The sequence below is a fragment of the Osmerus eperlanus genome, chromosome 12 (assembly GCF_963692335.1).
Source record: "Osmerus eperlanus chromosome 12, fOsmEpe2.1, whole genome shotgun sequence".
Lineage (NCBI taxonomy): Eukaryota > Metazoa > Chordata > Actinopteri > Osmeriformes > Osmeridae > Osmerus > Osmerus eperlanus.
Window position 1 is genome coordinate 8,563,550 of NC_085029.1, and position 12,966 is coordinate 8,576,515.

A 12,966-nucleotide genomic window follows, 5' to 3' on the forward strand; every position below is an offset into this window, starting at 1 on the left:
GTCTACTCATCACGACGCAGGTTTGAGGTCAAAAACAGGATGGAGCCCAGGCACGTGCCTCAACACAGGGGACAACAGTCTGAAATTGAAAAGAGAAAAGTACATTTTTCATCCTGGCCACAAAACCATATTACCTCCTGGTGGTGTTTACTACAATGGGAAGCCAGTCACTGCTGGGTTTTTTCACAAGCAGCAAAGAAATGGGACAAAAAGCTGTACTTGTCTGACTGATGAATCTGTGAACTTTACTGATTATTTTTTTTTTTGTACAATCCAAAGTGGTGTGAGGTTAGCTGTGTCGGACACACAAAACAGTGTACTGTAATTGTGTTGTTATGACATTTTCATGTGTTGTTGTTGGTCTTGAGTCAGACATTGGCTGAATCTCAGAACCTGCCCAACTCTTAATGAGTAAATGGTAAATTGACTGCATTTATACAGCTCTTGTCTACCATAGTGACACTCAGAGCGCTTACATTTTTGCCTCTCATTTACCCATTCACACAGACACACACTCACTCACTGATGGTGGCAGAACTGCCATGTGCTGGCCTGCCCATCAAGAGCAACATGGTGTTCAGTGTCTTGCTCAAGGACACTTTGACACACAGCGAGCAGGAATCGGGCATCAAACCACCAACCTTGCAATTAGCAGATGACCCTCTCTACCCCCTGAGCCATTATTAAGGGTCATCCCTTTATCTGAAATGACTGTACAAATGTGTCACTTTAGAATTTAGTTGCCTGCGTTAAGTCATTGCTCAATAGTGTTTTGTTTTGTACAAAAGCAAGGCACAAACTGAACAATTATTTCAAGAGACAGACAGCATGACCTTCATTACCTAGATCCTGCAGTAGTGTTAAGAGTCAAGTTTGACTGTATGACATCATCTTTCCAGACAACTAAAGTACTTAATGAGAACTAATGTTCCATAGCATCCCAGAGATCCAACTGTACTAGGGTGTACAGTTGGAGTAGTAGGGTGTACTTCCATTTTTTCTCCTGTTGAGAGTTTTTCTGGGAGTTTTTCCTTGTCTTCCTTGAGGGTTTAGGTTGGTTGAGGGGCAGTTCTATGAGCGTATGTGAAGCCCTCTGTGACTATGCTTGCGTGTAAAAAGGGCTATACAAATACATTTGATTTGATTTGATTTACAGGGTACCACCTATAATGTTTGATCATCTGGCCTAATCAGGTGGCTATTCGGGTCAGGTAATCGTGAACACAATATCAAAAATAACCCCTACTGTGTTCGTCAGGGGGTGTACCTAACTTCTACTGTTTAAGGGTCATAGTGGGGGGGCCTGTACCAGTCGTGGCCTGGAGCTACAGATCTGACTTGGCAGGGGTGCCAACACCTTAGATGGGCACAGAGGGTGATCCGTCTCCCCCTCAATGCTCCAGCGTTGACCCCTGTGTCCTCTCTCCTCCCGCCCCATTATCTTGGTGGGGGGAGGGGGGGGGGGGGCTAGTGTGGGACCCCGCCTCCCGCCACACTAACATCTTGGAGCTAGTACAGGCCCCAGCACAATGGGAACACAGTCTGAAATTGAAATGAGAGATGGCCCATTTCCCCCTCCCTTGGCCACACAACCACATTACCTCCTGGTGGTGTTTACCAGAACTCCGCAGCACATAAAAGGGACAAAAAGAATGTTGCTTGTCGGAGTTTGCGGCCATTGACACGCTCTCTGCCCTCTTTATATGTTTGAAAATGTGAAGGACAAAGCCACAGTCCATTCAGGGTGGACGAAAGGTACCTCTCGTTCCATGACAGATTGTGACAGCGTCGCCAGTAGTCTTTGTTTGCGCGTACCGCACCGTTTGTGTCACTTCTGTCGCAGGAAATCAGCTGCGTTATTAAACACGTTGTCGTTCTTTGGAATTTCTTTGTCTTGTGTGGTCGGCTCAAAGTTTGTTTCTTCTTTCACTTTATAAATTCGCACAGCAGCACAGGAGGTGGGTTTCCTATGTACACTTGCAAATGAAGAACCGAGGCTGTAAACTCATGATCAATATCTCACGGTCAGATTCTTCGATGGATCTTAACAAGCGAGTCCAGAAGGCTCTCCTCCTCTCCAGCCTATGCAGCACACACACGTCGATTCAGCCGCGGGACGCTTCCAAATAGTCCCTTGAACACAGGACACACTGCGCGGTGACACAGGCAAATACTCACCTCACAGCCATGACGTTTGGAGTTTCGAACAAAAGTTGCCCAACAAATACAACAAATAAGCTTGCTGGAAAATCTTTGAATCAGAATCAGAATTCGGTTTATTCGCCATGTATGTTATACAAACACGGAATTTACTGTGGCAGGGAGGTGCAAAACACTAAACATATACAGATCTTGATGGTTCATGGGAGGAAAAATGTAATCTTATGTGGCACTGGTCAAGAAAAGGTTGTAACAAGGTGCTGCAGTCAAAGGAAGTGTAGTTTTTTATTTCTTTATTTTGAGAGACAGATTTTGACTTGCCATATTCAAGCATCATTCTGCATTTAAGCAGATAAAAGAGTGGTAATGCAAACATCTCTATGACACAGGGATACATATGATCATTCAGTTTGATGTACAGTATATATCATATAACTATCTCTCACAAATTATCTAGACTGACAATGTCAGCTATGACATCAATCAACCTAAAACATCAATTAATTAATGTTTTCACAGAACAGACCAATCAGGCTGCTGCAAATCAAAAAGGTGTTACAAACAGCAGTGCAACAAGTGTCGCAGCACAACCAATCAGCAGCAGTGCAACAAGTGTTACAAACAGAAGTGCAGCAAGTGTTACAGCACAACCAATCAACAGCAGTGTAACAAGTGTTACAGCACAACCAATCAACAGCAGTGCAACAAGTGTTACAAACAGCAGTGCAGCAAGTGTCACAGCAGCGGTCTATGCAATTGTCTTCTTTGTGACAGGCACAGGAGCAGCCCTCAGGACAGGAGTTGGCACACTGCATGCAGACATTGTCCTCCTTCATGGATGAGGTCTCCTCCTGCAGGGGCGAGTTCTCCTCCTGTATGGATGAGGTATTCTCCTGTAAGGGTGAGCTCTTCTCCTGCAGTGGCAAGCTCTCTTCCAGCATAGAGGTCCTCTCCTGTATGGATGATGTCTTCTCCTGTATGGATGATGTCTTCTCCTGTATGGATGAGCTCTCCTTCCTGAGGATGGTCTCCATCAAAACGTTGTGGTTCTGTTGAGGCAGAAATCGACAGTTTGAATTACCTTCTGTGGATCACAGTAAAAACTTCATTCAGGGAGTTACAACTTCCAAAGCTAACCTCACTGTTACAGTAAAGCTACTGGCTACCAGAAAATGAACACATGCCATCCAGGTATCAGTGATAGATGCTTGCCTTTGATAGGCCGCATGACCCCTGTTGGCGTGGGCAAGTGCCCCTGCTGTCAGGGTTGTGGCCCCTTTCTGCCAACCTTGCCCATGGGGAAGGTGACCCCGAGTGCAGCCTAGCTGGCAGTGATGGATGGCGCTAAGAATGCAGGCTTCACCTGTCATTTTGTTGGAAGAGGAGTAAGAGGAGCCCTGTTGGTGCACAGCGTGTCCAGGCTTTCATGACTCCTTATTACTGAACACACTTCCTCTTGCTTTGGTGTCACTGGGAAGTCTGTAAGAATTCTGTTGCAAGTAGCAGCTTTGTGTACTACACCAGTGGTGTGACGCTTAGCATTTGAGACTACATTTTAGTGGGAGTTTGATCTGATGAATGGACAACATGCCGTGTCTCAGGAAATCGATTCAGCATATTTGAATTGAGCCACAATTCTAGAGATTCACACGGGCTAACTCTTATAGGAGTATGGTGCTTCCCGTCAGTGTGAATGAGCATTATCTTAGTGCACATTGTTGGCTAGAGTGTTGTGGAAGATGGATATTCCTTGGAGCAAAGTCCTTTAAACTGTTCATTAACCCTGGAAGTATCCTCCGGAATCCTTCATGAAGAAAGTGTGCCATAAAACAAATCGATTTACAGTTTTTCAGTACGAGATGACAAAATATCGGGATGTCCTCTGACACCTATAATTTGACGCCTGTACACTTGCAATGCAAAGCAATTAAATGTCATTTGTTATAGCCGAACAAACGTCTCAAGTGTCAATTCATTGTCATGCTAGAGCCTGAATGGTTTTCTCTGGGAGGTACAAACTCTGGAGATACTTCAAAAGCCGGCTTAATTGAAAATTGTTATTTTGCCAGGTTATTGGGTTTCTGAGTGGAAATGTACTCTGTCATTCCTCAACGCTTTAAACAGAAAATCATCATGAAATTAAATGGTGGGAAGAATCATGGCTATTAAATGCTCTTATTGGTGAACTCCTCGTTTGCCCTTGAATGTTCCAGTCGCTTCTCCTCTTGCTCTCCCTTTTGGACGGCTTTCTTCACTAATCATTTCTATTCATCACCTCTGTTTTTCTCCACCAATTTCTTTCTCGTTCCCTCATGTCCAATAACGTCATCCCTCACATCGGCCCTCTCTACAACCTCTTCCCTTCCTCCATCACTCTCCCTTTACCTTCACTGCACGCACGCCTCCATTTACACACACAAACACATGACAGACACACACATACACACACACTCTCTCTCTCCTTTACACACACACAAACACACACATTTCCCAACCAACCCATGTGTTCAGCAGTGTGAACACACACTGGACCATGCATCCTTCTCTCTCTCCCTCTCCCTCTCTGTCACTCTCTGTCACTCTCTGTCACTCTCTCTCTCTCTCTCTCTCTCTCTCTCTCTCTCTCTCTCTCTCTCCTTCTCTCTCTACCCCACTACCTCTCTCTCCCTCTCCCTCTCTGTCACTCTCTCTCTCTCTCTCTCCTTCTCTCTCTACCCCACTACCTCTCTCTCTCTCTCTCTCCCTCTACCTCTCTGTCACTCTCTCTCTCCTCTCTCTACTACACTACCTCTCTCTCTCTCTCTCTCTCTCTGTCTCTTTCTCTCTGTACCCCACTGTCTGTCTCCAGAACAGAGACGATGGCAGTGCTGACAGTTAAACGGCTGTCAGACATGCAGATGTGACCTTGTTCATCCCTGTGGGCTAGTGGCAGCATTAAAGTGGGCTATTACGCCAAGGGACTCCATTATCTCTCGATGGAACAGTGCAGTGAAATAGCAGGGACTTCTCAATAGTCAACAGGTAGGGCCTCTCCAGTGCAGGAATCTGCAGCCGAGTGATGTAGGGTGGATGAATGCTGTTAATTTGTTTAAAGATTCAGATTGTCCTCTGATCCAAACAATGGGAATGTCTAGTGATATGAATTGAATAAGCCTTACCTTGGTGAAGACTGTAGACTCAGTGTTGGATGAAATATATTTGTTTCATGTCTAGCTTCCTGTTTGAAGTATAGTGAAACTAAAAGTCACTATGAGGAACAAATCAAATATACTTCCTTGTTGTGAGCACAATCCCCAAGAACAAGATGAACCACATACCAGAGTTTTGGCTTTGGCATGCACCTGATTTCAAATGAAATGCACCTTTTAACAAGTGTGCCATTCCACCCTCTCCACTTTATCATGGACGTAACTGGATCTATATCTCTACCTTTTCCTCCGACCCGCCCCCCTACCCCGCCCACATCTTTCCCATCCCTCTGGACCAGTAGAAACATGATTACCTCTCATTAACCTTACTAAGGTTACGGCCAACAAAGAGAGGTCATGGAAGCTTGCATGTACTGCAGTCATGTATGAAATCCCTCAACACCCGACGACCTTCAATCCTTCTCAAGCCATCGACTCCTCTGTTTCTCACTCTCTGGAGACCCCTCCTCCTCTCCCTCCTCCTCCTCCTCCTCCTCCTCCTCCTCCCCCTCTTCCTCCTCCTCCTACCCCCCCTCTTCCTCCTCCTCCTCCCCCCCCTCTTCCTCCTCCTCCTCCTCCCCCCCCTCTTCCTCCTCCTCCTCCTCCCCCCCCTCTTCCTCCTCCTGCTCCTCCAGCCCCCCTCTTCCTCCTCCTAAACCCCCCTTCTCCTCCTCCAGGAGCCGCTTAAGCGTATTGACGTGTGATCAAGTTAAATGGCAGGCTATTGGACCCACATCTTCAATAACGTGACAACTCCCCCCCCCCACCACCTCCTCCAAGCGCCCGCCTCGTATCTCCAGGTGAAGAGTCGAGTAAGAACTCGGCATGCTGCTATTACATTGATTGCTGACGCCCCCCCTGCCCCTCCTCCCTCCCTCCCATTATATATTTCCCTCTTCCACTCCAGGCGTGGCCTGGGTGGGTTCCACACTTCCTGTTCATGAGGTCTCAGTCTGAGAGAGGCTCTCACGGATCCAGAAGGGGGCCACCTGCACTGGCACGCAACTGCTTCCTCACCCCCCACCCCCCACGCCTACAAGGTTTACCAGGACTGTCAGCTGGGGGGAGTGAAGGGACGTGGCCACGGCAACCCCCTGGCTGGAGTGGGGGGAAGTGGTGTGTGTGTGTGTGTGTGGGAGGGGGGGGATGAATTATGTAGGCGATGACGGGCGCCACATAAACCCCAAGCCACTCTAACTTTTTTTAATTAGGATTGGCAAGCCGGCGGGGCCGGGCCGTCATATTTTACCAGCCCCCCCCATCCCCCCTTCCACTCCCCCCCCGCCCCCCCCCCCCCACACACACACACACACTCGCCCCCCCATTTTCTGCTGGTCCCTGTTGGAATTGAATGGCCTTCAATCACGGCAGTGGTGATTTTTATTGTGTAACACTGAGAGGGGCTGGACCACCTGGGCCGGTGACGGGGCCCTGATGGTGGGTGGGTGGCGGGGGCGTCGACTGATGACTGGAATTGAATTGTTGGCACCAGACTTTGTGTCAAGTTCTGAAGTCAGTCCTGGCCGCGACCTCCTGATGCTAATGCATGTAGCGCTCTCGGTCACACAACACTTCCGACGCGCCGGCGGCAATTTGCAGCATTGCCATGTGCTTTGAGAAGGACGAAGACTTAAAGATGAGTAATTGGTTTGATGAAAGGACCATAACTCAAAAGTGCTACGTCAATCAATAAGTTAAATGGTTGTAAATTCTGCTTGCTTACAGAACCATAACCACCACAACTCTGAATCTACTCATGCACAAACAAGGTTTGGTCCTGTTCGATCTGGTTTCTCGGTAGCCTTTTGTTACACATTTATTTACGTGACAGACAACATTTATTGACTAAATAACAACCATTTGTATTCGATTCACCGTACTAGTCCCTCCTACGTGTCAGGTGAGTGCATCATCAAGCTCACCTTCTCAGATGCGGGTTTGGGAGCCGTCGGAGTCACCACTGTGTTGGATCTGGTTTCTCGGTAGATCGACAAGGACGCTCAGTCTTGGTTTGAATCATATGCAAGTGGCTTTATTCTTTTCGATACAGGTTATACACTGTCACTGGGTATGCCACGCATGACATGACCAACAATTGCACAAGCACAAGCTTGTTTTATACTCATAAAACGTCTGCCCCTTTCTAAACTTAGCTGTGTTGCAAGATAACCTGTCAATTTTCCTCTCTGCTTCTTGTCAATATTTTATATGCTATGGGGTCCGGCCAGACATTTAACATGTTCTCATGTCCTCATTTGGTTCTGGGATAGAGCCCATGAGTCCCTTGTTACTTGCTTATCAGTCTTAACAGGCCTCCAAAGCCTGGAGCAGAGTTCAGGGTTTGGACACTCGTTCCATTACCTTCCATTTAGATGGATACTGTGTTTTCCCAACGTCAATCCTTCGCTCAAGGATCTCTCCCAGATCAGCCTGGTTCACATAAAGGCAGACATGGTTCAGTTCTAACAGTCCCTTCTAAAGCTGTTTCTCCTGTTACAGCGTTGTAGCCATGTTGTCCTTGTTTACTTCAGACGTTACTAAATACATTCACTAATTACTTTGTGCATCATGGAGTTGGAGTTCTGGTGGTCATTTGAATTTCCTTTCTTTTGAGGCTTTTTACAGACCAGAACTCACTGCATGAATGTTGTTTGTCGTAGAAATGTTTATATTGCTTAAAGCTTCATTTAACAAATGTTCCCAATGGCTCATCGAGTAGAATGTGTACTGATTGGTCTAATGCTTTAATGCAGCCACACAATAAAGATGAATAAAGCTTTTAAAAATAATAATAATATGGAAATGTGATATCATCTTCAACCATATGTATCGCATCATTTCAAATTCTAGGCTTTCCACGAGCACATACAGTACCCGTAGAATGGTAAAAAGGGCTATCAAAAGATGCCTTGTCATAGTCTAAAGCAGTATTTAGACTGGAAACAGGACTGATACTGTAATCACTGACTTGCCACAGAATGCTGCCTATTCAAAGATACAATTCCCATTCAGCGGTTGAAAGCACGTGGCCATGGCAGAACCGCGGTCCATTCAGCGACAAAGCCATCTGAATAGCTCTACATTACCACGCCACCTCCGAGACGATCAACACAGCAGCACTCAGGACAATGAAGAGGAAGAAAAGGTCTCCCTTCCACTTCTGTCACTGCTGGAGTTAACTGTCCAAGGCCTTCAGGATGAAATACAGCACTTATGAATCCTCAAGGTAATGGAAAAGATGCCGGTTTGACAGGATCCATAGACCCGGGTGCTCCTTTTTTCCCCCCCTGGTCCACATAAATATAACCTGCTTCTGCTTTACCACATAACACCACCCCCCCCGCCCCCCCCCCTCCCACACACACATCCACCCTGGCTGCATTGAGGCGGCAGGAGGAATCTTGACTGATTGAAGGCCCCCCCCCCCCCCCTGATTTACGAGCGGTCGGCGTGTCCACTGCAGGAATTCAATTAAAAGAAGGGACATAAATAGAAAAAGAAATGAGCGCGCGTCTTCAACCTTCTCCTCTGGCCTTTTCACCCTGCAGCCCTTGGAAACTGCGTGGAAATGCTCACAGCGCGAGTCTGGGAGAGATTACAGCTGCGTGATAGCCAGGTTTATTGTGTTACAGGGGCGGGGGTGGGGGGGGGGGGTGGGTGGGGGGGGGGGGGGGGCGGGCGATGGGGAAGAAAACAAGCCAGAGAAGGAGAGAGCGTGGATGAAACCCTGAACGTTGTCGCCGACTCAAGTAGAGCGACTCACTTGCCTTCCCTCGGCGGTAAAAGGGGGTCATTATTTTTTCATACTGCGGCGAGCCAGACGAGAGAATGCCGTCACGGAGCGGAGCGAGATTAATGATGCACATGTTGCCGCGGTCCCGGCCACAACAGAGACGCTCACAGTCACCGCGCGAGACAGACACACCTTCCTTGCGCTAGCAAAAAAAACCTTGAATCGCTGTTCACCACCTCCAAGCCCCCCGCCCCCCCCCCGTGCCCCCCCTTGCCTCCCTCTCTGCGGTCTTCCAGTAGGTTGCTAGACACAACCCGAGAGTTGTGATACTCAACCCCCCACGTGCCCCCCCTCCCCCCCTTCACCTCCTCTCCCCTGCCCCCCCCCTCCTCCACCCCCTTCACCTCCTCTCCCCTGCCCCCCCCCTCCTCCACCCCCTTCACCTCCTCTCCCCTGCCCCCCCCCTCCTCCACCCCCTTCACCTCCTCTCCCCTGCCCCCCCTCCTCCACCCCCTTCCAGCTCCCAGTTTAGCCCTGACCTTTCCCTCCCTCCTCGCCTCGGAGGCAAAACACCGACCAACACGAAAACAGGAGCTACTCAGGAAGGACAAACTCGGTCCCAACGGGCTGCATCTTTCTGTCAAATTGCCTGTGTGGGCCGGGCTCACAATTAGAGTCGGTGTTGGGTGCCCCCACCACGGAGAGGCTCTCCGCTTGACGTGCCTCTGATGTATTTTTAGAACCCCCTCGCAAATGCGCCGCAATGTAAAATAACCCTCATCATAAATAATACATTGGCCCACGTTCACTTCCTATAAAAAGGAACCAGGTACACATCGTTTGTTTCCTGCATTCGTAATTTGCCGCTGTTCAATGACTCTGTTCTCTCCCGTGCAGGTTTTTGTTCGCCCACCAGCTCTCCGCGTTGGTGACGTTCTCTTCCGGATGCCCTTGCTCGACAAGGACTTCCGCACGTGTAGAAGAGGTCGGGGGAGCTCTTGTCTCGACTTGTGCCGACCCTGTCCTCCTACTTAAGAGGACACTTTATTTATATGGAGGATAAAAAAGAATTGTCAAAATGAACGTACTGAATGAGGCCGCTCACTGACGTGCAGGTGTGAGGCCTACGAAACCCATAATTCATCTTGACTGATGCCTTTAGGATGGGGGAGGAGTCCAACAATCACAGGAGTGCAAATGTCCTTCCTTGAAATATGTGTCATATTGAAAATGCACACATATATCACAGGGACATTTTCACTCAAAAAGAGCAGTGATGAAGACCACATTGTAAGATTGCTGAGGGCGACACAGGGGGTCACATTTTCTGCCACGATTCATTCTTTTCAGGTTTGGCTATTTTGCCCTGATTGTACTGCATGAAGAGCCTGACTCCAAACCCACCACTCCTACCGTTGCCTCAAGGCTGTCTTACCAACCCAGCTGGCCTGGACCCCCTACATTTCCTCAGCTGCCCCAATCACACACACACACACACTCAAACGCGCGCTCGCTCGCACACAGACGCGAGGGCCAGAGTCGTGTAGGGAGGCGGTGAGGGGCCATTTCCTGCTTTAATCGTTGTGCAATGCGAGCATCTGCCGCGGCCCTATTAATCAAGGGAGAGGTGGGCAGGGGGGGCTTGCCACTCGAAATGAAGAGCTACACATGCTGAAGCATCACACGGAGCTCTGGCGTTTTGGCTAAACCGTGTTCTTCCGTCCTCCGAGGCCTTCGCTTGTTAGCTTAGCGTTCCTCCTCGCTAGCCTGACACAGCCGGCTTCGACGGGGGTCCAGGACCGTCTGTCGGTTGGCGTCACCCCGCGACCCGCAGAAGCCAAGATGGAGGCCGGCGACACCTCGCCCGTATGTCGCTTTTAACTCTGAGTTTAATACGACAATAATGCGTTGCTCTCCCCTCCGCAGGTGCCCCTTGAGGGTTCTCTCTGAGTTCATAAAAGGATGACTGATGTCGGAAGCGTTTCGCTTTAAGCGCAATCTGGTGAGACTCACAGCCGGCACAGATGGAATCTCTTGACATCATTTCAAAGGGAGTGTGTGTGTATGTGTGTGTGTGGGGGGGGGAGAAATGTGTGTGTATGAGGGAGGGGGGGGGGGGGAGGGGGGTGTCATCATCCCCTCCTGGTCTGACATCACAAAGATAACGGGCTATGTTGGTTGGTTCGAGGCACATTGCGTCAATGTTGGTTTCAACATATGTCACCGAAACACAAGAACGGGGCCTTTGAGAGACAAGGACCCTGGCAGGAGATCTCCCTGTCAACAGCTAGCAATCTGGACGATGAAAGTGGACTAGATCAGTGCCTCGACATCAGTCAGTCGGTTCAGAGTCAAGTGGTGCTCGGGAGTTGTTGAATGCAGTTTGAACTCTGACTGGCTTCATTATCAAGCACATCAGATGCACAGGCAGATCTGATCTTGCTTACTGGGTCGGCCAGCCGCATGCAGTCAACACAATCAGCGCTTTTACAAACCGTGACGTATCAGCGATGTCGGCGAAATGGACGTTTTGATAGCTAAATTGTGCACGCCTGAACAAGTCCTTATTTGCGAAGATCAACCCGCCACTCGGACTTTTGCGGAGAGCTGGGGTTGCAGACAAAGCGATGAGAAAGGCGCCGTCGGATAGGACAAGGTGTGGACTGGAGCGGAGGCGATGGACAGTGTAGTACCTTTTGGGGGCGGGGTGGTGCAGGATGAGGGGCGTTGGTGAGAAGCCCCTCCATCACCCGCTCCTCAGCCAGCTGTCACGGGCTGACAGAACACAGACAAGAGCCATTTGTAACCATTCATGACAGCCTGTGACAAATGTCCATCAGGAAAGGGCGGACGATGTGATTAGCTGCAGAGCATAAGAGGACACCGTTGGCCTGCCAGCAGACAGGAGAATGTGCTTTCCTGGGTGGGCGGGCCACCACGGGGAACCGACGTTGTGGGCAGGAAAAAAACCCGAAATGATCTCTTTGTTTGTGGCGGTGAAACACCCTCAGAAAAGGATTTGGAACCACCAGAGTCCCGGTGACATTTTCTGCATCCGTGATCATTTTAGTCTGCACGTAGGCGACCAGAGAAATGCAATTAAAGGCAATCTGTGGGATATCTCTCTGGTGGTTTAGGGAGAACATCTTAATAAGGCTGTCAGATGGCAGCGCACTAACATATCCACCAAGGAGTGGGAGGGGGTCGTCAACAACATATATATTTGAAAATGGGTGACGATAATTGATGTAGTGAGATTTTACATATAGTGTTACTTATAGTTACTTAAAGTTACTCTATGTACATTTATAGAGTACATAGAGTTCAGACAAAAAAAGAAAAATACAGACAAGTTACCCAAAACGGTCAAAAGAAACGAGACCCCTCAAGGTTGTTTTTTTTGTTCCGGAACAATCAACCTAACAAAAAGGAAAAGAACAAGAGGGTCTGAATAGAACCCTCAAACGTAGCGTTCAAAGTCGCGCAGTTACGTCGGGCTAACTTGCAACAATTGGTCGGAATATTATCCGTCTGCCTTTAGAAACAACGAAGCTCCGTTCAGCGGACGTTCAATTGTCTCGCCCGTCGGCGCTCCGAATGCACGCCCACACCTCGCCTTAGCTGACTCTCCATTTCTCATCGGGCCAAAGCACGAGGGATGATTTGTTTACTTCAGTTGTATGCAGACGCTCTCTGTGTTCCCTTTAGACAACACACAAACACTGCAGTTCGCCATATTGATTAGCAGACACCTTTGGGGGTTGTGAGCCGATAGTTAAGAATTCTTCACGGCCCTTTCTGATGAAAGTAGACGGCCGAGCATGTATAATCCATACACATGCTCTGAATGATTTATGAACAATTATTTGGGTATGGAACCAATTT